Genomic DNA, 26,354 nt, shown 5'->3' on the forward strand with positions numbered 1-26,354 from the left:
TTAAAACATCAGCAGAGACCTAACTCTGCTCTCAGCCACACCAGAGCTGCCCTGCAGAAAGCAGCGAGATGTGACCTGACCGAAGGAACAGCAGGGCCAGAGCAGGCAGCCCCTTCCCTGGTAGGCACATGCTGCTTTGTTCTGAGCAGTGCCATTAGATGTTTCAAAATACTGTATACGTTTGTGACACCTCTGCACTATGAGGGGATCTGAAACAGGCAGCAGAGACAAACGTATGATGTGTTTAGAGATGTTGGCTGTTTCACTGAGACAGTAAGGAGAAGGGATACCTTGCAAAGTACATGAAGAGGCAGCAGACGCTGCCTGGGCTCGGATTTCTCTTCTTTTTGGCTGCTAGTTTCAACGAGTGCTCATGTTCCCAGCCAGCGAGGGCTGGGAGGCTCCTCTGCTCTCCCACCATCCCAATTGCCCTGGTCCCCTTCGCACCGAGGGACAAGAAGCAGCCCTGTGCCATGGCCACGTCTTTGCTGCTGATACCAACTTTCCACTTCAGGCCCAACCTGGATCACTGACGCGTGCGTAACTTCTACTGAAGTCGGTGCAAGTGTTATGTCTGTGGGATTAGCTGTGTCCCTGGGCGATTCCTAATATTTTCTTTCCTCACATTCTTCTCCTTGGAAGATTTAACAGAGTCACAGAGCTCAAATGTCCAAGAGACTGTTCCCCTTCCAGAGCAGCATCTTTCGCTCCAGTACACTTGCCAGCATGCTGTCCAGTCCAATTTCAAGTGAGTCAAATGTTGGTGTTTCCATCACTTGCCTGGAAGACAATTCCACTGCTCAAGCAGTCCAAGCCATTAGGAACATTTTCCTGATATTCAGCCTAAATATTCTCTTTCTCAATTTCATCCCATTGCTCCAAGGATTCATGTTACTGGAGATGGGCTCATAGTAAAATTTCTTACTGTGCCTTTTCCTGGACAAATTCACTTAGTACTTACATGGAAGGAAGGAAGGAAGGAAGGAAGGAAGGAAGGAAGGAAGGAAGGAAGGAAGGAAGGAAGGAGGGAGGGAGGGAGGGAGGGAGGGAGGGAGGGAGGGAGGGAGGGAGGGAGGGAGGGAGGGAGGGAGGGAGGGAAGGAAGGAAGGAAGGAAGGAAGGAAGGAAGGAAGGAAGGAAGGAAGGAAGGAAGGAAGGAAGGAAGGAAGGAAGGAAGGAAGGAAGGAAGGAAGGAAGGAAGGAAAGAAGGAAGGAAGGAAGGAAAAGGTGTGAGCCCAGTGAATCATCCTGGAATCAGAGAAATGCTGCTTAGAGCTCTCACTTCATTAAAATAATGAATCCTCAAAGGTGCTTGTTTGAGGCACCGGCACATGAAGTCCACAGTTTATGTACAAAACAGGCACATCATTTGTAGTGATAATAGAAGTTTCATCCCATCCTCCTAAAATTCTATAACTGTATTTTAGAGAGATTGCATCTAACAAAGTTATTCATTTTTCATGTCTCAAGCAATCTTTAACCTCACTTGTTAGCACTGAGCTAAATGCAATTGGGTGACAACCATGGTGACAATTTTGGTTCCTATTCAGCAAAGCAAAGAGGCACACACTTAAGACTGGACTTTGCTGAATTGAGTTGTTGTGCTTTGGACCCTTGCCAAATTTGAAATGTCCAAAAACACCAAGCGATTTCATGCAGGTCACTAAACAGTGCTGCAGAAATGGGGATTTTATCCTCTGTGGTCCTCCTCCAGCCTGTGCTAAACAGCTACATTTCCATTGGTTACAAGCAGTCAAAGGAACCACCTCATGTATGGGTGAAATAATGGAAAATTTGAAACCAGCTGCCTCCTGCCCTAATCTCTCTGAAAAAGTCAGAAGAAAATGTTTTAGTTTGCAATTGACTGGTTTACTGGCATTCAAAAATGTCAGTCTTGTACTCCAAGAAAACAACATATATTCACTACTTAATGGAAATCTGAGGGGTTTATGCCTCTTAAATGAATTATGGAGGTTGCGAACTCTACTTACTGCAGTCTTTTCTGCAGTTACTAAACCTATTTTATTTCTTCCCTCTCTGCTTCTTTTGCATTTGAAGAATAAATTACAAGTAACTGATCAGATTAGTTCTTCCCTTTAGGGAAACAAATGTGATAGGGGTTCAGACGTCTTTGTCCCAGATATTACCAGCACTATCTAATAGAGAAGACAGGTTTCTGCAGGCCTCATGCCCAAACCTGCTGGTTCCTTAGGAAATTTTGCAGGAAGAAGGGATGCCAAAGCTGCTGGGTGCAGAAGACATTTGTATGTCTTTCCTTCAGCCCTAGACTCTCTATCTCCTGTCTGCACTGAAATCTCACTCCCAGCAGCTCTTCCTTTTGGGGAAATCCTTTCTGTGTAGCTGACAGAAACACGGCTGGGTGTATGAACATCAGCGTGTCTCAAAAACTGCTGCACGTTTATCTCTTTTATGCAAAAGAAAACTCTGATAACAGGCACTGGCTCAAAGGATCGCCAAATTAATTACCAGTTATACTGCTTACTGCTAACAAATGCAAAAAGCCAGCCCAAGTTGGAAGCTTTAGATAGCTGTGCTGTTTGCAAACAGGGCAGCCCAATGACTGAACCCTTTGGGCCTCTGAACTGCCTCTGAACTGTAACCAGCATCCCTGCCCTGGTTGACCAAGGTCAGTTGTCTCCTTCATATCCACACCCTGCCTAGCCTAATCCCTTCAGGAGAGGAAGGAAACAGGTAAGACAGAGTTAAGGTTGAAGCAGAGGGGTTATTATTATTATTATTATTATTATTATTATTATTATTATTATTATTATTACTTTAATCACAGTGATTAAAATACCTACCTGAAGAATAAAGCCAGTCTGTTGTCTACCACTTAGCATTAGCAGATCTCCAAATGCTTCACAAAAATGGCATAATTATCCTCATTTTACTAGGGCTCTGGGACTTTCAAAACAAAATTAGGTGCTCGTGCACCATTCAGGGAAAGTATAGGGAGGTATATGCTTTGGGGAGAGTGTTTAATACTGCTGTGTTTTCCATGCGTGGCCACCAGTCATGTCCTCGCTGTGGAAAGCTGACCTCCAGATGTCCAGAAGCTTTTGACAAAAGTCCAGTGTCTTTTCTTTTTTTTTTTTTTTTTTTTTTTTTTTTTTCCTGCGCAGGCAGTTTGATTTTCCAGTTGGAAACTGATGCCACAGCCAGGGAAAGCCAAACATATGGAAGTTTCACGTTTTGCAGACAGGCAGCCCTCAGGGGACCAGAGGTCATCCACCAGGCTGGGGCTAAAGCCAGGGTTGCAACCCACATTTCCTGACCTCTGAGGCAGTGCTAAACCCACTAAAACCCCCTTGTCCTTCTATATGCGCATTATATTTCCTCTCCTCTTACGATTGCTTTCAAAGGGACCTAAAGCCCCGTGGACATGGTTTCTGCAGTGTATATTCAGCTGGCTGGCTAGCCGGTCCTCAGAAGCCTCAGGCGTTGCTTTAGTAGAAATATGTGGTAATAATAATGCCGCTGCCTGCGCTGTGCATGTTAATATTGTCACCACCCTGCTTTGTCAGCTGCCTGGAGCTCTTGGCTAGCCCCAGCAAAAGTACCCTTGCTGGCCTCCCTTTTTGCCAGCGGATGTTTTGCGTGTCCAGGTGCCTGTGTGGCCTCGTCCTCCTCTCGCACGTCAGCACATTGCAGAGCAATGAGCACGGGCTGGGCTGGGAACACCAGGGGGTTGTTGCTGAACCATCTGTGCTGATTTCCATCTGTCCCAAATGGCCCTGTGCTCGTACAGGCTGGTGTGGGGTGCTTGTGTACACTCAGGAGATGCCCTGGGCTGTTTGGGCTTGTTTGGATAGACTTCCTTCCTAACCTCCACCCCTCTATCCTACAGACAGACACTGCTCTTCTGGATTTGGCAACAAAGCTCCACGGTTTAACATGTCCCTCCATGTGGCTCTGCATAAGCTGGGGGCTGGTCCACTCCAGGGATGGAACATCTCCTTTGTGTTGACTGACCTCTTCTATATTTTCTTCTAGGACTTTGCATTTCTCATACAGTATTGCATTGGAGGTTAAGTTTACAGCAAAAGGACTAATTTCAGGAACACTACAGTAGTCCCAAGGGATTTCTTTGTATTTTTTATATGATCTCCACTTAAAGCTGTATGAATACGTGAACACCAGAAAAAGGTGTGTGCATATATGTGCGAGTACCTTTGTGTTTGTGATGTTCCATGAAAACACCAAGAGACGAGATCTATTTTTCAATTTCTTCCCCCTCTTTGGACTGATTTATTAATAATTTGTGTTCCATTACAAAAAATGGGCTTTTATGTGAATTGTACTGTGCCCTGAAATTGTTTTAGTGGCAGATCATAATTTACTATTGGGGTTTCAGGAGTCAGTGCAGAGCACAATGCCATCTCCATATTCATATTTCAGATCTGTCAGAGCACCCGGATTGCTCATGTAATCAGATGGATTTCCATTTGAGTCCTTGAGAGACAAGAAAACTGGCCATCACAGAGAGATCCTTGGCAATTAAAATGAATAAGAGCTGCCACTCTCAGTGGATGTCTTCTGGGTTACCATGGGGGACAGAGATTGGTATGAGGTTTAATCAGGCACTAACAGCACCTTGCTGGGAACTTCATGGCTGATAAAGGCAGCAGCATCAGACCAAGTAGCTCCTCTCTTTTTAAAGGGAAAGCAGCCTTTTTTTCTTCCCCCCCCCCACCTTTTTTTTTTTTTTTTTTTTTTAATATAATAGATCCCATGAAGTTTTGTAGTGTTTGATAGCAGAGAAGAGTTACAGGATTTGGGGGTTACTTTTCTTCTCTTTGCCACAAATGAATCACCCCTCTTTGTCCATTAAATTGAAGGGAAATCTGCATGCTGGATGCTCAGCACATTAAGCCTTTGCTGGGTGGTTTTTTAATTGCTTATATTTTGCTTGTTCTGTGGCTACTAATGTGATATTTATTTTTTTTTAATTAATTTTGCTTTTGACTTTGTGGCTATTGAAGGGTGACAGATTGGCAGCCCAGAGTTGGAAATCCTTTACTTATCCCCAGAACAATTACAATGCAGGCAGCAGCAATGAAAGCATTCCCAGCCAGCCTGGAAGACCCAGAGCAAGGATGAAGGCAAGCCTTCACGGGCTCTCTGCTGAGACCTCTATTAAAGGTACCAATTAGTGCCAAATTGCATTTTGTGACAGAGGAGGCACCGTTCCACTAGGACAGGGCTGTGACGATGACACCTTTACTCCTGGGCTGGCTGCAAGTTTCAGTCCTTAATGACATGGCCTGGATTGGTACCCACAATCTTTCTTGCCCGAACCAGCATGGCACTAAGCTTCAGGCAAGCTGTGAGTGCCATGCCAAGGAAGGTCCCTGAAAACCCAAGAGCTACATGGGGGTGAAGTTTCTGTCTCTATCAACCCACAGAGCCACTTTCACTGCTGTCACCATTCCTTTGCCTAACATAGTTGGCCACGAAAGGAATAACAGAGACGGGAAATCCCCTGTTGTTGTGTTCTGACCCCAAATGTGCATGCCCTAAATTCCCATGTGCCACCTAAAATGCTGGGTGACAAAAATATCAAGGTTTTTTCTCCTGAGTCTGAAGAGCCACAGCTCCTATTTATTTTTTTTTATTTATTTTTTTTTACATTTCCTACAATTTCTACATTTCCAGTTCTGTGGCATGAAGTGAGTAATTGAATGGGCTGCCTAACAATTGAATGGGCTGCCTAACTTACAGTGTGCGGTGCTCAGAGCATGCCTCCTTGCTCAGGTTTTCTTTCAAGAAGACTTGATGGTGACTGTACTGCATCTTAACTGTCAAGCTATTTTTTCCTTGCTAGGTTTCATTTGTGTTTTTCTTCACCTTTTGGAGACCCCTTACCTCTCCCCTCTTAAATCTGTGCTCACCACAGAGCAGACATAATCCCAGATTTTCAGTAAATCAACACTATATGCTCCCTACTGACTAAGAGAATTTGATACTGACAGATTGTTACACCTAAAAGAAAAATACTGCCATAGTTTCTCTAACATGCTTTGCCTGGAACACAGAGCAAGGACGGATGTGTGATATCCATTACGAATGTAACAATACAGGTAGCGTACCATAATACGATTATTTTTAATTTATATTTCATGATGGAGAGCATGGCTGCAGCCATGAATCACTGTCCACATCTTTTAGCTCAGTAAAACCACACTGTCCATAATACTGCAGCCATACAATTAGCTCCTTTCATCAGCAGCACTGCAGATTTTAGTCTTGTGCAAAGCCATTGTTTAATCTACACATGTATAGAAGCCACCCTGTAGAATAGCAACATCTTGCATTTATATGACACCCGACATCTGAGTATCACTACGTGCCGGACAGATGTGTAATTAATGTTGCCTCTCAACCTCTCTGTTTGGTGGGTAAATTCTAGACTGGGAACGAAGTTATATTCAATCGTGGGACGTGATGCTGAGCATCAGCAATGCGTGTATGCCATGTAATTCTCCTAGGTACTCAATGAAGGGATTAAATGCATTCCCCCTCCTCACCCTCAATTTTCCTAGATCCCTTAAAGGGCTACTACTGCCTACATAATCTTCATCCCTGAACTAAAATCCTTTGGATCCTCTGGGGCCCTTATTAACTGAACTTTTACTATGCTCTGCCTTGAAATGGTCTTCAATATCCTTATTGTTTTGCAAAGACCACACGATGATTTCTGAGCAAATCCTTCCCTTTCATCTGCTTTTTATTGGCCCAGATGGACAGAGGTAACAGTAAGATCTCTGTTTGGTGAACTGCATAAAGATACCATATGCAAAGAGAGATGTTTGTGTTTGATGAGCTTCATCCGGCACAGACCCACTGCAGGGCAACCCCCTCCACCTCCAGCCTGGATCCTTCTAAGGAGCAAATGTAAGAACCTGACAAACCTGGGCTGTTCCTAGGATCCTCGGAGCAGCATTTCATCACCTGGGCAGAATCATCTGCCTTCACAGTGCAATGGCCTTCACAATGCTGCCAAGTTATTTAAGCACTTCCAAACTTTCCTCCAGGAAAGGGAGTACCTTTTGGGGTGACAGTGGAATAGATGGTAGGAAGCTTTCCTATGGGTAAGTTCATATCTTCACTGGATGGAAAGAAGTACTGAAACACCAGGGAAAAAGCGTGCTAAAACACTGTCATAAGAAAGAAATTGAACCCTCCTCGTTTCGCTATCCACCTTGGAACCACAGAAAGGGTTGTCACAGAAATCCTTATAGGATCTCACTCCCTGTTTGGGGCAAGATGGTTTGGCTACCAATCCAACATATGAGGAAGGCTGTGGCACTGCCATAGTCCAGAGGAAAACTACCCCAGCATGGGCTCACTAGCTGAAGTAAAGTTATGCACCAGCTCTTCCAGAAGAACACCAGGATTTGCCACTGAAAGGAGAAAAAAAAAAAAAAAAAAGAGAGAAGAGAAGAGAAGAGAAGAGAAGAGAAGAGAAGAGAAGAGAAGAGAAGAGAAGAGAAGAGAAGAGAAGAGAAGAGAAGAGAAGAGAAGAGAAGAGAAGAGAAGAGAAGAGAAGAGAAGAGAAGAGAAGAGAAGAGAAGAGAAGAGAAGAGAAGAGAAGAGAAGAGAAGAGAAGAGAAGAGAAGAGAAGAGAAGAGAAGAGAAGAGAAGAGAAGAGAAGAGAAGAGAAGAGAAGAGAAGAGAAGAGAAGAGAAGAGAAGAGAAGAGAAGAGAAGAGAAGAGAAGAGAAGAGAAGAGAAGAGAAGAGAAAAAAGAAAACCTGTGTTTTAAAAGAGAACACAATAATACTGGAATTGAAGGCAAGCATTTTATCTGTCCAGTTGGTTAGAGATTAAACAGACACATTGGACACACTGTAAACAGTTACATTGGACACCAGAGGGCTTCCATATTGTTCTGTGAATTAATGTATTGCACAAGTAGTAATATTAAAAACAACAGAGGCAAAGTAGTGTTAAAACACATATTTTATATTCTGTGCCATGATCAGCTGTGATGACAAATTACAGCTGAAAAGGTGAAGGATTTTCTACATTTGGGTAAGATTCACCTTAAGTTTACCCATGAGCCAGTGACGACCCCTCAGGAGTGCAGTGCTGTGGGACAGTATTTTAGAGCTTCAGTAAAGATTACTTAGAGCACTGGCCTAGGATGGAAGAATGGCACCTACTGATGCCCCAGCTCCAATGTGTAGAGCACTTGGAGCTTTCCTCCAAGGGCATCTGTCCACATACTAAGCAGGTCCAACCTCACTTAGCTTATAACATTTGACAAGGCCACCTCAGACCGAGATACCGAGGCCACAGGCAGTAGTGTGGGGAGTACTGTTTACCACACATACTCAGATAGCTGGAGATAGGCTGCAAATAACAATGCATGAGAGAAGCAGAGTCTGAGAAAGTGTCAAGGCTGTGGAGGAAAGAAGAGGCTGAACCAAAAATTGTTTCTGGACTGAGGCTTATGTGTTGGTACAGAAGCTAAAAACATTTCCCAGCTCCTCTAAAAGGCTTATTTGAAAAGACTGTATGAATTTCAGAGCAGAACCAATGCCTCTATAACCATTGCTTCTAGGATAGATTTACAGCATAAACCCGCTGGGACAGATTCAATGTTGGAGTGAGTGAATGTAACTCTATTGAAGTTAATGGACTTGCACCCACTTATATCAAAGACGAATTTAGTCTACAGAGAAGGAAAATGGGATTTAACCTGCAAATCACCTGTTATAGAGAGTAACAACATAATATACGATGAAAAGACAAGTTAGAATTTGGGAGTTTGCTTAAAATTCTTCACTCCATGCTCATCCAGATAGCCTGAATTCCCCGTGTTTCTAATCACCCAAAACCTTTCCCACTATCTAGCACTGTGAAGAATAGTATTCAACATTCATATTATAGTGGCAACTAGATCCTGTGAAGATCCCATTACACTCTGCACTCTATAAACACAAAAGCGTACCTAATCCCTACTCTGAAGAACTCCCATTTATTTTTTTCTGTGGATATGGAAGACAGCTAGAGCTGCTGAAGTTCAGAGTTGGAGTGGAAATTTAACATTGTGGGGCTAATGCCTAAGGGGCAATAAACAGGAGATCTACCTAGCTATGACACAGTCAATTTTAGGGAGATTAAGACTGGAATATTCCATTCCAAATGTTCAAACATCAAATTAAAACTGATGAACAGAATGAATGAGGTGAACAGAACAAATGAGGGGTCTGTCTACTGTATCTTTGTTGATGTCAATAGGGTAATAAATCAACAGGAGACAAGACTGATAGAGGAATAAATAATTACTGCTTGTATATAAAGTCTTGCATTGTGCTCTGTAAATACTCTGAGTGATTTGGATGAAAGCCTGTTAATAATTGTAGTACCAACACTATTGACTAGTAATTTGGAAGTATCATCTGCAGCTCCCTGTTTTTTGGGTGATGCAGCTGGGTAATGAAGCAACAGCTGGTGGTCCAGGAATTTTTCTCTTGGAGGAACATTTCATGAAGTGGTCACAGGATCTTCTTGTACAGACTCTAGATGATGATGGTCACATATTCACTCTACAAAGAAGTGAGTTTATATATCCATTTATAGGACAAACTAATTCCATGAGTGTATATAAAAAAGTTAAAAACAAGAATTAAATAATTCATTTACATCTCATAAAATACTACCTTAAAAAAAACATCAGACCAACTGTAGGGTCTTCCCCATACAAGTCTCTTATGCCTTTCTGTCTGTAGGTGGGTTTTTAGGCAGATGTCAGCTGGAGCAACTTTCAGCTGGATTACAGTACGTGTAAGTAAGTGTAAATAGGTATGTCTAAGCAACATTTCCCCCTCACCCTTTCCTACTGCTCCTTCTCCAAGGTGGCATTTCGGAGGCATGCCAAGAAAGGGCAGCCCCAGAGGGACTGTCAAAAATCAGCACAACCCAGAGCAACCCTGAGGCTGTTCTGAATTGCACCAGGGGTTAAGCCTGCCTCCAGCCAGCCTCAGGATTCAGGGTGTACATACATGGCACAGCCCACTATCCCCCCACTCTGTGGTAGACTGGCTGATACTCAAGGGCATCAGACAGTGAACTGCACATAGCTAATCTGGATTCAGAGTGCTGTAGCAGGGGTCCTGCTAAAGCCTGGTCCTTTAGCCCTGCTTTGTCCAGAAGAAAAGACCATGCATGTTCTGTATACCAGCCACCAAGAACTATGCCAGAAGAGCCACCACATTTTTTTCACAGATATAGCCAGAACCCACATCTAAAATGTACAGAATCAACTGTCTGTTTAATGCATCTCCTTTGTCAGCCCATACCAACACTTCCAGGATAAGTACAAGTAGGGAAAAGCATTGCATTTTCAAATGGGCATCTGCTCTTGGAGCATGTATCCTTTGCTGTCCAGAACCAAGAAGTCTCGAACACTGGCTAATTATCACAAAGATAAAGAGCTTAATTGGGAATGTCACCAGCTAAACTTTCTTCTCTTTGAAGAGCTGTCTACCTCACATGGTGCTCAGAGAAATATTAGACAGCAAACTCAGTTCAGTTTTCTTTGTTTCCTTTCTGTTCCATAAAAAAGCAAGCACTCATGGAAATGTTATTGAATGTGTTTCCAATTTTTTCCATCCACATACCAGTACCTTTGTGATGACACCCAGACTCAAGCGAGAGAATGATGATGAAGGTCAAGTGTGGAGAAAGGAAATTCTAAACAATAATGGATGATTTATGGCATACAGCGAATCTTATCTGGGTCACACTTTTGAAGGGCCCCATTTCTCAATTCTTCTAATTCTTGAATTAATTAACTTCTCACACCCATTATTTTGTTTCTCTTTTGCTATGCAGCTCAGGACACCGAGGTGACAGGCTGAGTGATGCACTTCAGAGCAGTGATTCTTCTTGTGCTGTGTGAAAGAGCTTTCAACAGTCAGCATGGCCTCTGTAGTGACAGCAATCAGAGACACTCCTCACTGACTCTTCCTTAGTCTTCCTCTTGTTCTGTTTATCCTGCCCTCTTCCACATCTTCCCTTATGACTGTTACCCATATTTCATTTGCGTGGCCTATAGAATTGGAAGACTTTCTTCCAAGTGTGCTCATCTGAGGAGGATTAAGAGTCTTCCTACACCCCCAAGAATATGTGATTACATGGGAAGATGGACTCTTTCCAAAGAGGACACTACTTGAAGACATGCTCCTTTTCTCTGACATTCCTATTGTTTGCACAGGCCTCATCCATCTTCCTGCATTGACTCTCAGATTCTGCTGTTGCAAGAGCAGTACAAGGTCAGAGCTTGACAGAACTTGACAGTTATCTTCTTGCAGTCTGACCATCTATGCTTTGTCCACAGATCCTACAAGATGCCCCCTGAAGAACATCTTCAGCATGTTGTCTGCATGGGCAGCCATCTGAGCTTCTTTGCAGAATACAGTGTGAAAACTGTAGGCTCAAGTTCAGAAAATTGCCTACCAGACTCCCATGGTTCTATGAGAAAAGAGAAAACAAAAATAATAATGAGTAGTTAAAGGCAATCAAAAATTAATTCTGCAATAAATCTATATGCAATCTGTCCCCTGTACTCTTGTGTGTTTACTTATATTTATAAGATTTGTTTTATGAATGATTTGCCATTAATGAAGAAAAGAGAGATTAAGAAACAAAAGCTGTAGCTTCAATCCATCATTAGGGAATTAATCAATTGGCAGCCTGTGCAGACAGCTATTTAGATCTGTGGCCTGAACAGCTTAATTGGGGGAAACATGTTAAAAGGGCTAGAATGATGTTCAAAGTAGCATAAATTAGGCCATTTTGGACCCATCACATGGCCTAATTTAACAACTTCTATACCTCAGAGTTTGGCAAGTGATCATATCTCTTGAGCTTCTTTGCAGCTTCCTACCCGGATATGGCTGTAAAGAATAATTCCATCTGAAAATGATTAACTATAAACACTCCAGCTAGTCAATAAAAGAAAAGCCTGCATTGTGGAACACTGCCTGTCCTTGTCTGGGTTTGTCTGTCTTTCTGTCCAGCTGCAAGTATCCTGTAGGGCTGATGAAATTGGGATGCTCCTTGCACTCCTATCCTCACCAGTGATATGTGACCAGTTCCTGTGTTCTGGGGGGAGAGAATGTATTTTGGGGTACTTTTAATGTCAGTTTGTAAAATGCCTCTGAGATATACTGTATAAAGGTGGTTGAGTGGAAAAAAAACAATCTGGAATAAGTGCTGTGAGTTAAGACCCATTATCTTTAACTAGAAATGAGTTAAAATTCATAAATGCAAATGTTCCAGAAGTGCAGCATTTTCTGGGATCTGAAAATCAGGCTGGCTTTGAGTTCAGCAGATAGGCTGTTTATGATGGGTCCAACAGTCCCCACCAACACCCTAACCTGCTTGCGTGCTTGAAATCTGGGACTGATTGCGGTGGTGAATTTCTCAGTCTCAGCACGTTGCTGCCACCAGTGCAATCAACGCTTATACGTTCTGTTGTTCACGCTGTTGAGGCTACGCAGCCCTAGCTGATAATTGGAGGCTTGCTTCTGGCTACCTCATGTGGCATCACAGCAATGCTGCCCAGGGACTTCAAAACAACATCACTGAGCTTTAGGGTTCTACATGTTTCAGCAGCTTTGCTAGGCAGCACCCTGACAACAAAGCTAAACTCAACTAACCTTATACTTATATTGTACGTGACGTTTGTTTTTGGAGCAAACTTGTTGTCCCGCCTTCCAAGCCTCTGGAGGCATCACGCCATCTTCTTTATTCATCAGAAGCATGCCCAAATCCCACTGTTGGCTAATTCACAGACTATCCACATGCTTCCTGTCTCGGAAGGAAAATGCAGAATATGTTATCCAGAATCAGTTCCAGGCACAGTTGTTGTCAGCTAGGCAGGTTTCAAATACACTTGCTGACAACACTGTTGATAACTGTATGCCCCTTCAAGCTTCAGTAGAGGCTGGCTGTTACTTACGCAATCCTTGGCCTGTATCCTCTCCTGTGGGGTCAGAATTCAGTCTTTGGGCTTCAAGGAGTCAAAATGATTGCATAATCTACCTGAGCAGTGCTTAAATGTTCAGCTGTTAAGCATCTAACCCTGATTTCAGGTCCTCAGGATATAACCCCGTTCTGAATTGTTCTGTGCTTTCAGTGCTTTCAGTGCTATAAATGAGATCAGAATCCGGTTATCTTTTTCTACTAATATAATCTCTGTTAGGTTGACTCACCTGGCACACAAGTAGCTGCCATCTTTTAAGAATTTTTTTTTTAATCCATTTACTCACAACTATTTATGAGTTTATACTTGTGACAGGATTTGTTTTAGATCTCTTCCACACAGCACTGTGCTCCACTGATAGTGTATTTTGATAACGAAACCAACACCCAAGGCAGCCTGCGATTTGGGACATATCGTTCTTTATATCTTGTTATTTATTCCACTGGCACCGCCTTTAAAAATAGACTGCAGAACATTATTTTCTCTTGAAAACATGGTAGCAAGTACAAAGCAAAAGCAACACCAAAGTTGCTGCAAAGACAAAAGGTACAGGAGAGAGTGCTCATTTGGGGAGATGTGCTCATTCTTTGGAGGAAGAAAAAAAAAAAACAACCAAAGACTCAGAAGAAGCATCCCTCCATCTTGTCTCTCAAACCACCAGAACAACAGCTACAAGCAGCCACAGTCTGAGATAAGGTAAAATAAAGATATAGTGCAAAAATAAAGATATAGTGCAAAATATGGAAAGGGTGTGCATTATTTGTATGAAAACCCAGGCCAACTTCAAACCCCCTATACCTGGGGCAGGGAGGGGCTCTGGAGCAAAGGTTCAGGCCATAAAGTATGTGAACACTGAGTTAGTGCTCCAGCTGAAAAGCACTGCAAACATTGGGTGTTGCTAAAATCTTCAGTGGAGGATAAAGACGAGGGTTCGAGAGGGCAACTTATTTATCACCGGTTTCCTGAGAAGGAAGGACAAGAGCATCTGTATCATTAGACATCTTCTACAGCACAGAGCAGCTTTCTCAGCACTTGACACCTGCTTCCCTTGCAGGAGCACACCCATTCTGCTGGGAGATATTCTTGCATCTGCAAATTTGGAAGCAAAGTATCTCTGATGGGAACAGCATCCTTTAGCCCAGGAATGCATATTCCTTTTGTATATTTCTGCCTGCTACAGCCATATCAGTTGGTATAAGAAGGATAGTCTGGAAGCTCATCCTCTGTGTGGAAACTAAGTGGTAGGTTTGCAATTTTATGCAGTTAATTATTTTTGAATAAATAATACAGATGGGTCAAGACAGGAAGCAGAAAATTAATCGGTTCACTCTTCCTTCAGCCCTGTACAAAACACTGTATTTGGTAGGTTTCAAAACTTGCTCTCTCTCTCTCTCTTTTTTTTTTTTTTTTTTTTTTTTTGGTGTGTGTGTGTGTGTGTCTGAAAATACAATGCCAGATAATTGGAAAGAAAGCTTTTCAAATCTTGTACATTGAACATATGCAGTGTTTAAGGGAATTAAAAGGAAAAGAAAGAAAAGACAAGGGCAAAAAGACACAATCTCACATCCTGGACAGTTCAAACCCGTGTTCCTATACCTCACAGAACTGCACAGACCAATGAGTATATTTCAAAACTCATTGGTTTTCAGGGGTTTTACTTTGGTATTTTGGTTAGGGAAAACTTTACCTCAGGAAATAAAAGCAAAATGGAGACATGGAGAGGAACTGATGGAAAAGAAGATTTTCAAGGCACGGGACATATCTACCTCTTTTGGCTAAAATGCTACTTCCCCTTTTTCCAAGTAAGTATGAATCCATGATCTGAAATGTCCAAAACTAATAGAGTGTTAGCCAAGAGCAGCTATTGAAACTGCTGGGAGCTTCCTGAACACACCAGAAGAGAAACAAAGTCACACAAAAGAACTTGCAGATACATACTGCTGCCACACTTCCTACCTGTAAGAAAACCTAGCACTGATCTCAGCTTCCTGGAGTAAAATCATTGCAAGAATTTTCCTATTTCATTTTCAAATTGCAGTGTACAATGTATATTCTGTGCATGTTTCTCCAATATACAGCTACATTCACAGCCCAAGTAGGGAAGAAAACATTAATGTGAATGTCTCATTGTTTGAAAGATATATATTTACATTTGCAGACTGGCCCACTTAAACTAAAGTAGGGATGGCTTGCTTTTAAACGTTAAGATACTTAAGGAAAATCTGTCATAGTAATAGAGTTCATTGCTCAGTTTTGAATGGACTTTATATTTTTTCACTCTTCTTGCTTCCAACCTCCTTATAGTACCACTGCAAATAGCTAGTTCTTTTGATAATATTTTTGTCTCCTCTTAAAATGAGTTTCCACACTTGCTTAATTTTGTATGGCATGAGCAAGAAGTGTCTGAAGCTTGGAGCAGTACATCATTTATAATACCCCTGCTAATTGAAGAAATGTGGGCCAAATCTAAATAGTATGTCAACTTCAGCAGTTTAGGGAAAATTATATGTCAGATACCATTACACTCACAGGATGTAGTAGAAGGAAATAGGCAGTAATCAATACGCAATATCATTGAGTTGGGATTGACTTCTACTTGGCAATGAACAATTTGCTTATGTAGACATACCAGCTCTGTGAAAGTCAGATATCTTTGCTTAGAAGTTTGCACAACCCACAAATAGTACAAGACCATTAGGTAGGTAATGTTTGCTCTGTGTTTTTCATTTGCTTACTTGTGAATTGAGAGTTTTTTGTATTTTTTTTTTCCCAAACTGAAATGAGTAAGAGTAGTACAGGTTGATATTAGTCAGTATTCAAGACTTTATCAAACAAATATGGGTTCATAACCTCTCTTTCCCAAACTATATTTCTACTCCACCACAGCAGCCACTAAATTATTCCCAGCTAAACTCCCTTTCACCATGAATCATGCTACTAATGAGGCATGCCTTCTCTCAAATCCAGAAACCAGGCCCCCCTGCTGTGGAGAGCTAACATCCCATCAGCTCTCATACCCCATGTCTAGCACTGCATAATCCATGCTATGTGCCATGCATATTATGTGTATGCAGCCACCCTTTATCAGAGATAATGCTACCAGGTTTTGGTTTGATTGGCTCAGATGAATGAAGCAAAGCAGCAGCTGGGAGGAGCTATTTGATTAATAATAAATAGATACAAAGATTTATGATTAACATAGAACATCTTAATGATTTACCATAGCAATGAAACCAATAGGCTGGTATTCCAATCTGATTTCTACAAATTTGTATAATCCTCAGGGTAAAACAATTTAATGTGCTGTCTCTTTTATAGTTACAAAAGGCCTTTCATATGATCAATTATACATAAGAGTATAATAAATGTAACTTTCTTCATACTAATCACATCTAACTTAAATTCTCTTGTCGGTCTTTGGAGTGTATGTAGCATTCCCCATAAAGTTTTTAGTCTCAGCTCTTAGCAAAAGTTAATATACCCAGAACTTCCAAATAAATCATCAGTACAAGGGTCTTCACACCAGTAAAACTGTTCAGACAATGCAGTTTATTAGCAAAGCACTCCCTCCTTCCAGTCAAGCCCCTTGCTTAACACAACAAACTTGCTGCTTCTTATGAAGGGGTTGTCTGGAGGTTATGGTGCTGTATCTCTAAAGTTTTGGTAAGCAGTATTTTATCAGTGCCATGACATAGGACAGTGAAAGACTAGCATAACGATAATATAATAATATTTTGCCCTAGTAGATACACTCCAACTGCAAAACTCAACTAGGATTTAGAACTACTTGAAGAAATGCACAGACAAGCAGTCTCAAAAGCCATGTGGCTTATTAAAAGTTTCAAGTCAGAATTGCCATCTAATATAATTTTCATTTCTAATTTCTATGGAATTGCATTTCATAAAAATGAAACTGCATGGAGTCCTTTCATCTCAAAGAGAAAGGGTGGGAAGGTGGAGAGAGATAGAGGGAAAGAAGGAATACGTGTACTTCACACATACACTGAAAAATAATTTTGGAGGTACATACAGGGGACCGTGGTAAAGATGACAGCAGCAGCAAAGAGCAACAGAAAGAGACTGTGGAGAAAGTCTGCCTACCATGTTTTAGCTATCAGTTTCAGTACATACAATGTTGTCTGGGATGCATAACTGCAGTATGATACGTGTGCTCATTCATGACCAAACATCCAAGGAATAATCAATGTGTAAGGATTTAGCTGGGAAGCAACTGAGACTACCTGGGCAGGTGCAAAAAAGCAAAAAAGCATTGAGTATTTGAAATCTGGAAAGAGAAGACTTGGCAAATGGCTGCAAGTTCCCATAGTGAGAAAGAAAAATCTATGTAAAAAACATTCCTTACAGGGCATTAGAGACCTTCAGAAGTGCTTAGATTTTGGGACCTCCCTTGAAACTAGCTACTGCAAATGTCTTAGAGACTTGATCTCATAGAGAATAGCCTTTGTTCTGCATACTCTTTTTCACTTTGGGAAAAAAAAAGAGGAGGAGAGGAGAGGAGAGGAGAGGAGAGGAGAGGAGAGGAGAGGAGAGGAGAGGAGAGGAGAGGAGAGGAGAGGAGAGGAGAGGAGAGGAGAGGAGAGGAGAGGAGAGGAGAGGAGAGGAGAGGAGAGGAGAGGAGAGGAGAGGAGAGGAGAGGAGAGGAGAGGAGAGGAGAGGAGAGGAGAGGGAAAAAAGATGAAAAAAAAGTTCTTCATAGGCAGGACTTTGGGATCTGTCTGTAAAAACACATACACAAGAAGTGCACCCATGCCTGTGTAATTAACGGCTTAGAAAAAAAAAATGCAACTTAAAACAAATCCATTCAGAGGTTTTGTTTTTTCTCTCTCTTTTTATAAGCTTTTTTTTTTTTTATAAGCTTTTTTATTATTATTATTCAGGTTTTTCCTTTTAACCCCATGTGCCCAAACTTCCTATTTTCCAAGCAAAAGATCAAATTCTGCCATGTTCACCAGACTCCAAGAACTGGCACTTTAAGAATTCTCCCCCTTCGGTGCTAAGACTCTCAACAAAATCAAAGTTACTTTACTAGCATAAATAACATTGAGTTAATTGCCTATCATACGGTTTTGTAGTATCTGCATGCACTGTCATTGGTGTACTGTTGTGAGTTGACCTGGCTTTTGAAAATATTGCCCTTAAAGTCTGGCACATTTTTGGAACCAGGCTGTCAGTGAAGGAAAAATGAACTGGAACATCATAATCTGCTTCAACCATAGTAAAGAGAGAGACATCTGGTAGGCCACTTGGCAGTCAGCCAACAATGAAGACTTCAATTAAAATAATGAACATGTTCTCAGGAGTACGTCTCTGAACTGAAGAAGTTATAAGTCTCGGCTGCTTCTTGAAAGTTGGCTGTAAGAGGTAGCAGTGGGTTTCTGTCCTCATGGTGTACCACGCATACTCTGGTGCTCATGGACCATAAAATCACCAAGCAAAATAAACCTGTAGAGTATCAGAAACAACAATAAAAACAAAAAAAAAGAATGAGTTAGAGGAGTAAGAATGGCAGTTTCACACTTACTAGAGCCAAATAAAAGCCAGGACAAACCCTCTGGTCTATTGGAATTGCTCTAAATTCCAAATCAGGCTGGAAAAACACTAACTTGAGATCTTCTATAGCCCATTTTTCAAGTGTCCTAGATAAGCTCAAGATTTTCTTGAGAGATTAGTCAAGATGTTCAGAAGTTTATGACTAAAGCCAGGGCAGCCTAATTTACCTACCAACACAAATCACCAGCTCCTACTGTCTTGGGTGTCTAACAAAGAGATAGGAATTGTGCTGGCCATCACTTCCCAGAAGAATCACTAAAAAGGAAATCAATGCCCCAGCAGCAAGCTCTTTTAGGAACAAAGCAGTGAGGAAGTAGAGCTATATCAGGTGATGACAGAGCACAGTAGAATTCTGTTATTTTGGTTTCAAAGCAAATTCCTAGCTGTGATTTGGCTTATGGTCAGCAAGTGAATAAAATTCCAACAGTAGTGGCATCCAGATCTGGATGCAACTAACCCAGCCTATCACTAACAAAAATGTGCAGCTGGAGTAGATTCTCATCAGTTCATTTGCAGTGAAGAAAAAAAAAATAATAACTATAATAAAATGCATGCCCTAGCCCAATTTTGGAATCTAAAAGAGCAGCAGATATCCAGTAGATGTGCTATATTTAAACAAGAGGCTGGACACAGCAAAATGTGTCAACTAATGAGGCAGCACAGAAGTTCCTTCATAAGACCATTTAAATTTGTAATGGTAATTGCTTTATGGCATTGTGAGGTCATTACAATTTGAGATTAAGATGGCCAAATTGTTGCAGGAAAGATCTTTGGAGACCCTCTCACAAAGCCATTATGAGCCTGTGTTACACACACAAAGTGATTTCAAGGCATGACTTGGAGAAGACCTCACTACAGTGTGCTTATGGTAAAATTACATTGCGAGACTACAATAAGAAATAAGACTGCAGTGCAAGTCTGTGGAGATTAGACTCAATTATGATGTCAAAACAAACTGAAACAATGTCAATGCAAGTTATACCATTAAGGTTGAGGCTTAAACCTAGGAAAGCAAGGAAATTCTGCATTAAACCTGCCACATTACCTTTAAATCACACCCTTGCGCTAAGGTGTTACAGCAGGTAGAGACCCCTGTTAAATCGCCTCACAGCTCTGGGTATTGTTACATACTGCAGATGATCTCTGTACAAAACCATTGCAGTTTCATTGAACAAATGTTTAAGTGATTAACCTGAAATGTTTAACCTATAGCTGAAGATTCAACGAAATTCAAAGTTAGAGTGCGAATTCCAGGTGTGGTGATTTTACCCAGCTGGGCAGCAGAACTCCACCACAGTCACTCTCTCACTCCCCCTCCTCAAATCAAAAAGGGGAGAAAATACGATGGAAAGGGCTCAAGGTTTGAGATAAGGACGGGGAGATCACTCAAAAATTAGTGTCATGGGCAAAACAGACTCAACATAGGGAGATTAAAATAATTTATTACTAACAAGCTAGAGCAATGAGAAACTAAAATAAACTAAAACCACCTCCTCCTCCCCACCCTCCTTCCCCCTTCACCTTCGTCTACTTCCCTACTTCCTCCCCCAAACAGCATAGGGGAACAGGGAAATGGGGGCAGTGGTCAAGTCTATGGCACTTCATCTCCGCAGCTCCTCTTCAAGGTCCCTCTCTGCCCCTGCTCCCCATGGCGTCCCTCCCACGGGATGCCGCCTTCCCCAACTGAGCCTGTGGGGGCTGCCCACAGGCAGCAGCTCTTCAAGCACTGCTCCCACACGGCTCCGTACCACGGGGTCCATCCCCCAGGAACAAACTGCTCCAGCACGGGTCCCCCACAGGTGGGCGGCAGCTGCCCCCAGGCCCCTGCTCCTGCGTGGGCTCCTCTCCACGGGCTGCAGCTCCGGCCTGGGGGCTGCTCCTGCGGGGGCTCTCCATGGGCCGCAGCCTCCTCCAGGCCACATCCACCTGCTCCACTGGGGCTCCTCCATGGGCTGCAGCGTGGAGATCTGCTCCATGTGGGACCCATGGGCTGCAGGGGGACAGCCTGCTCCACCAGGGGCCTCTCCACAGGCTTCAGGGGAACTCCTGCTGCCTGCCTGGAGCACCTCCTGCCCTCCTGCTGCACCGACCTGGGGGGCTGCAGGGCTGCTTTTCACTCCCCTCTCCCAGCTGCTGTTGCACAGCAGTTTTAGTTTGTTTGTTTGTCTGTTTTTTAACCCATTTCTTCAGTCTGCTTTCCCAGAGGCCCAACCTGTGTTGCTCACTGGCTCAGCTCTGGCCAGCAGCAGGTCCCTTTTGGAGCTGGCTCTGAACTGACACGGGGCAGGCTCTGCTCACACAAAGCCATCCCTGCAGTCCCCTGCTACCAAACCCTTGCCATGTAAACGCAACATACCAGGTTAACAGTTTATATCTCACTGGGTGCATTGTGGCCAGATATTACAAGTTAAGGGCCTGATCCATTCCACAAACAAATTTAACAATTTAGCCACTTTGAGTTGAGATAGAAGTGCAGCTTCCAATGTCCTTGGCTTTTTCATGGCAATATACAAAGCATCAATTGGAATTATGTACCATTGAGCACAGGCTGGATAAAATACTAGGAGATGCTATTCTTGCTCCTGAGAACTTACATCTTCGCTTAATATATGAGGTAAAGAAAATGACAGACTGCTGATTTTTGCAACGTGATTTGTAAGGAAGGATGTCTTCTGAGTGAAATGTAGGCTTGTACCAGGGCCTACCTGGGTGCAACAAACTTTTTGGCCAAAAACAAAATGGGAGGTTGGACTGAAAAAAATATCTTAAAGTTATCTAGACTGATTCCTTCAAGGAAGAAACCCGGTGGCCATACAAACTCTTACTTTTAGCTTTAAAAAATGCCAAAGAACAGAACTTTAAAGAATCATCACTCACAAATTAGTGGATTGCCTGTCACAGGAGTAATAAAAACATAAATGTCTGAAGGTTTGATTCAGTGTGAGACTAAACATTTTCTGCAAGTCAGCACCCAGTCTGTTGACTGAGGTTTGAGGGCACTTGCAGTTCTTTGGAAAATGCTCAGTACAGCAGTGCCTACATGCATGATCCTACATTTGGCCCAGCTCAGCATGGACAAGCTCAAGCACCCTGCTGCCACAGCTCTTGCTCATGGCATAAGAGCTTGTCCTCAGCACTGCTGTGTTGAATGGGTGCAATCTCATGGTCAAGGATCACATCAGGGATTCAAGACCAGTAGGATCAGGCTCCAAGGGACCAAACCCAGTTGGTGGTCTGGAAGGAGAAAGCAATGAGGAAGTTCTGAAGAGAGTAAAAGCTCTACTGCTGTATTTCAGTCATGTGTTGACAATTACTTTCCATATGACACATGCAGCTCACAGACTTCCGCATGCTGAAGTGTTGGTTCTTTTGGATATTGGAACTATGAAAGTGTAAATGATGCTGGACTGAAGATTTAGCTGACATAAGCTGGCTAATCCCCAGTGACTTCAGTGAAGTTGCATCAATTTTTTGCCAGCTATGGATCTGGCCCATAAAACCTGTATATCATTTCCTGGAGAGCATATCAACTGACAGAGAGCTGATAGCCTGTATGTTGACTTTTCTTTCGAGACTTAGTACAGCTGTGCAAAACACCTTGGACTGACTTCGCAGGGGCTCCACAGACAGTTTATTTCTTTAGTTTTGTTTCTCTTGTGTTTTGCGACTTCTGAGGCCTGTTCTGAGACCTAGCCTCAAACCAATGCAAACCCCAACCCAGTTCCCCCTCTATCAACTCATTTTGTAATCCCACATCTGTCCAAATCATAGCAAACTAACCCTGAGTTCACCAAAATGTCTGTAAGCCTTGGGTGAGCTTTTCTCAGTTGAAGGGATAGTAATTGAACCTCCTTGGGTTTTGCTACAGGATTTTCATACAGCTTTAAGTATGTATCCACTTTTTTTTTTTTTTTCTAAGAGAGATTCCTTCTGTTGTTTTATATTGGTGTTATCCACTGTGCTAATTATACCAGCATCGCCATGTGCATATTGATACCATCAATTAGCATAAAGATTCACTCCTCAAAAATACGTGGCAGTGTCTCTCTGACTCATTTGCCATGAGGGTAATATAAGTGAAGTACAACACCGTAATATACCATATTTAGCTCTGAGCTGTAATCGTCTTTATTAATTGCTTAATGTAGCAATGCCTACTGCAGGAAGTGCCATCCTACAAGGTCCTTGTTATCTCCTGTGAGGTGCTATGGGTCCATATCTCTCCCTGAGATCACATGCAGGGATGGGCACTCAGGATCTCTGAGGAAGAATTCTGAATTTTGCCAGTTCAGGTGGTTAGTACAGTCTGTAGCCCTAAGTGAATACAGCTCACAACAAGTGTCCCTGTGTGTGCAGAGGAGGAAGGTCTACAGATGGCTGTCTTTGGCTAAGGATCCAAAGGAAGAGCTGCTAATTCCAGATAATCCTCAAGGTCCCAACAAAGAGAGCACTGGAACAAACAAACAATGCTCAGCACCTCAAAATACTTCTGGAAAGTGGTCGCGCCTTGTTTGTAATTTCAGTGAAAACCTATGTTACTCTCAAGAGCAAAATAAGGAGACTAATGAAGGAAAAGGAGAGGGCTATAGCTTGGAGAGAAAAATAAAGGATGTATAAAATGTATCTGTGGTTGGGCGGGGGGGGGAGCTAAAGTAACTCAAAGGGAGAGGAAGAGAGTCCCAGATACCATGGTGAGGGGCCAGAGAAAGACTCAGCCTGCTCTGAGGTGACAGAGAGACTGCAGGAGGGGAACAAGAAGAAGGAAACAGTAGGAAGGAATGAGACTGGAAGGCAACAAAGAGCAGGTGGGGGAGAGAAAATAGGAGTTGTCAAAAATGTTCTGTCTTCAGAACCAGACTCAAAAGATATGACTAAAATGCCTTCACAAGCTAATATAAGGGGCACGAGTGCTGGTTTTCAATACTTTTTCTAAAGTGGCATTGCTGGGAAGTACCAAGCACTTTTAAAGACAATTTAATTGCTTAGCTCTGATGAATTAGTGCTTGAAAGGGGGGAGGGGGGGGGAGCTGTTCCCTGAAGTTTTCTCACAGCTGTGTTAGTGCATCAGTCAGTGGTCAGACTAGAGGAGATTATGCTGCTGAATTCATGTCTAGATATGCAAAGGCAGCCTGACTACAACAAGAACGATCACTATATAACTAAATATAACTATTTCCGCTAGATTCATTTGCTGATGACTGGAAAGATATTCCTTTAAGCAGATGTCAGAGACAATGCATATATTCCAGCATCATGGGCCTTATTGCCAAGACCCATCCCACATGCTCAATAGAAAGCCAAGCTTGCATACGGACCCCAAAATTAGGCACATGTTTGAGCAAGAAGAAAATTTTGGTTATTCACTGGCTTTGGACCCTTCCTAAGAGTCACAGTGGGGAGACCAGCAGGGCATAGTTCTCCTGTCTTGGTTTTAGTACATTCCCCAAAGCCATGGACAACACAGTCTAAAATTCCCACTGACTTCAGTTGATAGCTTGATCAAATGAGGCTCAGATCAAACCTGGGGAAGCTGGATGCATATTTAGACATGCATATCTTTTTATATATTCCCAATCTGTGCATCTTCATACTCTAGGCAGTGCCAAGGCATATTTATTGTTCGCTGAAAAGCCTGACCTATGACCTTTAGTGTCTCTAATCACTTCTCTAAGGAACTGACTCTACTTGATTGACTTACATGTAGCCAAATGGACAGCCTTCTGGCCCAGACCTGACATAAAAGTGTATGGTCACACAAGGTAAAGGTGATTGAAAATTCACTTTTTTATATGACCAGTCAAAGAACTTGATGTCTACCAGGTCATTAATGAGAGTTACATTGCATTGGGACTCCCACCATACACAGGATTGCTGATGTGATAGCATTGCTCCCACCACCATGCAGCTCACTCCTCTTTCTTCTGATACAGAGATGTGCACGTTCCCTGGCACATAGGATAAACTACCACGGGTCCCATGCTAAAATCTATAGATGCTGCATGGCAAAGTGGCTAGTTGGTATTAACTGGTTAGGTGGCCTGATAGCCGATGCATACCCCTTCTGTGGGGCAGACTTTGGAGGGGAGATGTGTGGAATCATAGCCCAAGGAGAAGCAGCATTAGTAATAGGCAGGCGAGAGTAAGGGAGTCCCAGTGCACCACTTTTAGATGCATCCTTACATGTCTTCTATCGTTTTATTTAAGGTACCATTAACGTGGAATAAAATATATCTCCAAAGTAAAGAATTGCTTCTAAAACAATACCATGGTTAATGTTTCTATTATTGATCTGCATCCAGCTGTTGTATATACATCTATGGAGCCACTTGCTGTTTCAGTTGCTGCACACTGCATCTGCTGCTGGCAAGTTATGAACTCACACACTTTAAGCAGCACTAATTTGAAGTGAATGCCTTATAAATAATCCACGCAAACAATCTTTGACATTAATACACATTTAGTGATACTAAACCCAAGCAGATAAAGTTCACAGTGGTTCAAGAAGAAGACCTACATCATTTGTGGCCTTTAAATCCCCTGAGGGCTTTAACAGTAGAAAGAAGTGGAGAGGCCATGTTCTCTGTGCCACTGCCAATTACATTTCCTCCCCTGTTTATTTTTCTTCTCCTCCCTTCCCTAGTAAAAATACTTACTCTAATTTTACAGTGGGGGAGTAGAAAATGAAGGGACTCTTTAGAAAAGTCTCTTCGTATGTTCTGGAGGTTGGATTGGGCTGGATAACTAGAGGCAGTTAAAATAAACAAGAAATTCAGCTGATGTATTTAATCAGAGGATATGGCTTAGGTTATAATTACACTGCTTGGGCACATAATTGATGGGTCTCAAAAATACAGGTGTACAGTACTGACTGAAAGACCTCTGTGGAGTACAAAGAATGTGGTGATTCTTGAGACTGAGGCCTCAAGTGTTCGGTGTTTTCATTTGAACAGCTGTGTAAAGTGTTTGCAATGCAACCAATCCTCTTACCCCTTCCAAACCATCTAACTTCGGGGTTTCACTATAAATTCAAAAAGTTCAGTCCTTGCCTACCAAATAGGTCACAAGCCTTTGAGAGAGTGCCATTTATGTTATGGTTTTGCATTAAAAACATGTTTTTGGAGAGTTCTGATGCAAAACTACACGATAAATGGGTGTAAATATATACATAAATGTATACACATACATATGTATATATTTTAACTCAACTGAGAGTTGAGAATTTGGGTTCATTTGAACATAAAGCTCAGAGCAGAATATGGGACACACAGTCCCACATGTATTGAAACTGTAGTCAATCGTTGTGAAATAAAACCGCTTATTTGCACATACCTCTACTTGTTTGGTTGCTTCTGCCTGTCCCTCAGAAACTAGCAAAGCTGTTCATATTTGCAGAGTACAGTAGTGTTATCCACTTTTGGAGACCTCATCCCATTGTACTCAGTGGCACTTTTGCTGTTGACCTCAATGATAGAGCTGAGAGAATTTGCAATGAATAATTAATCTGATGAATTTAGCCTACTTTTCTGCCTGCGGAATATCTGAGGGCAGATTGTACTGTCTTCAAACATATTTATTTGAAATTACTTAACACACTTCTTTAGACCATGAATTCATCGGGACTGATTCTCTGGGAGTATCAGTACTGAGCAGCAGACTTGGCCGTCTTTGCTCACCACGAGTGCTCTGACGGCAGCCCACCATGGAAAGTGTTTGTTAGGTTGTGTGTGAGGTACTAGTTGAGCAGGACAGCAAAATATGGTCCTGTGC

The sequence above is a fragment of the Aythya ferina genome (assembly GCF_964211825.1).
Source record: "Aythya ferina genome assembly, chromosome: 2".
NCBI lineage: Eukaryota > Metazoa > Chordata > Aves > Anseriformes > Anatidae > Aythya > Aythya ferina.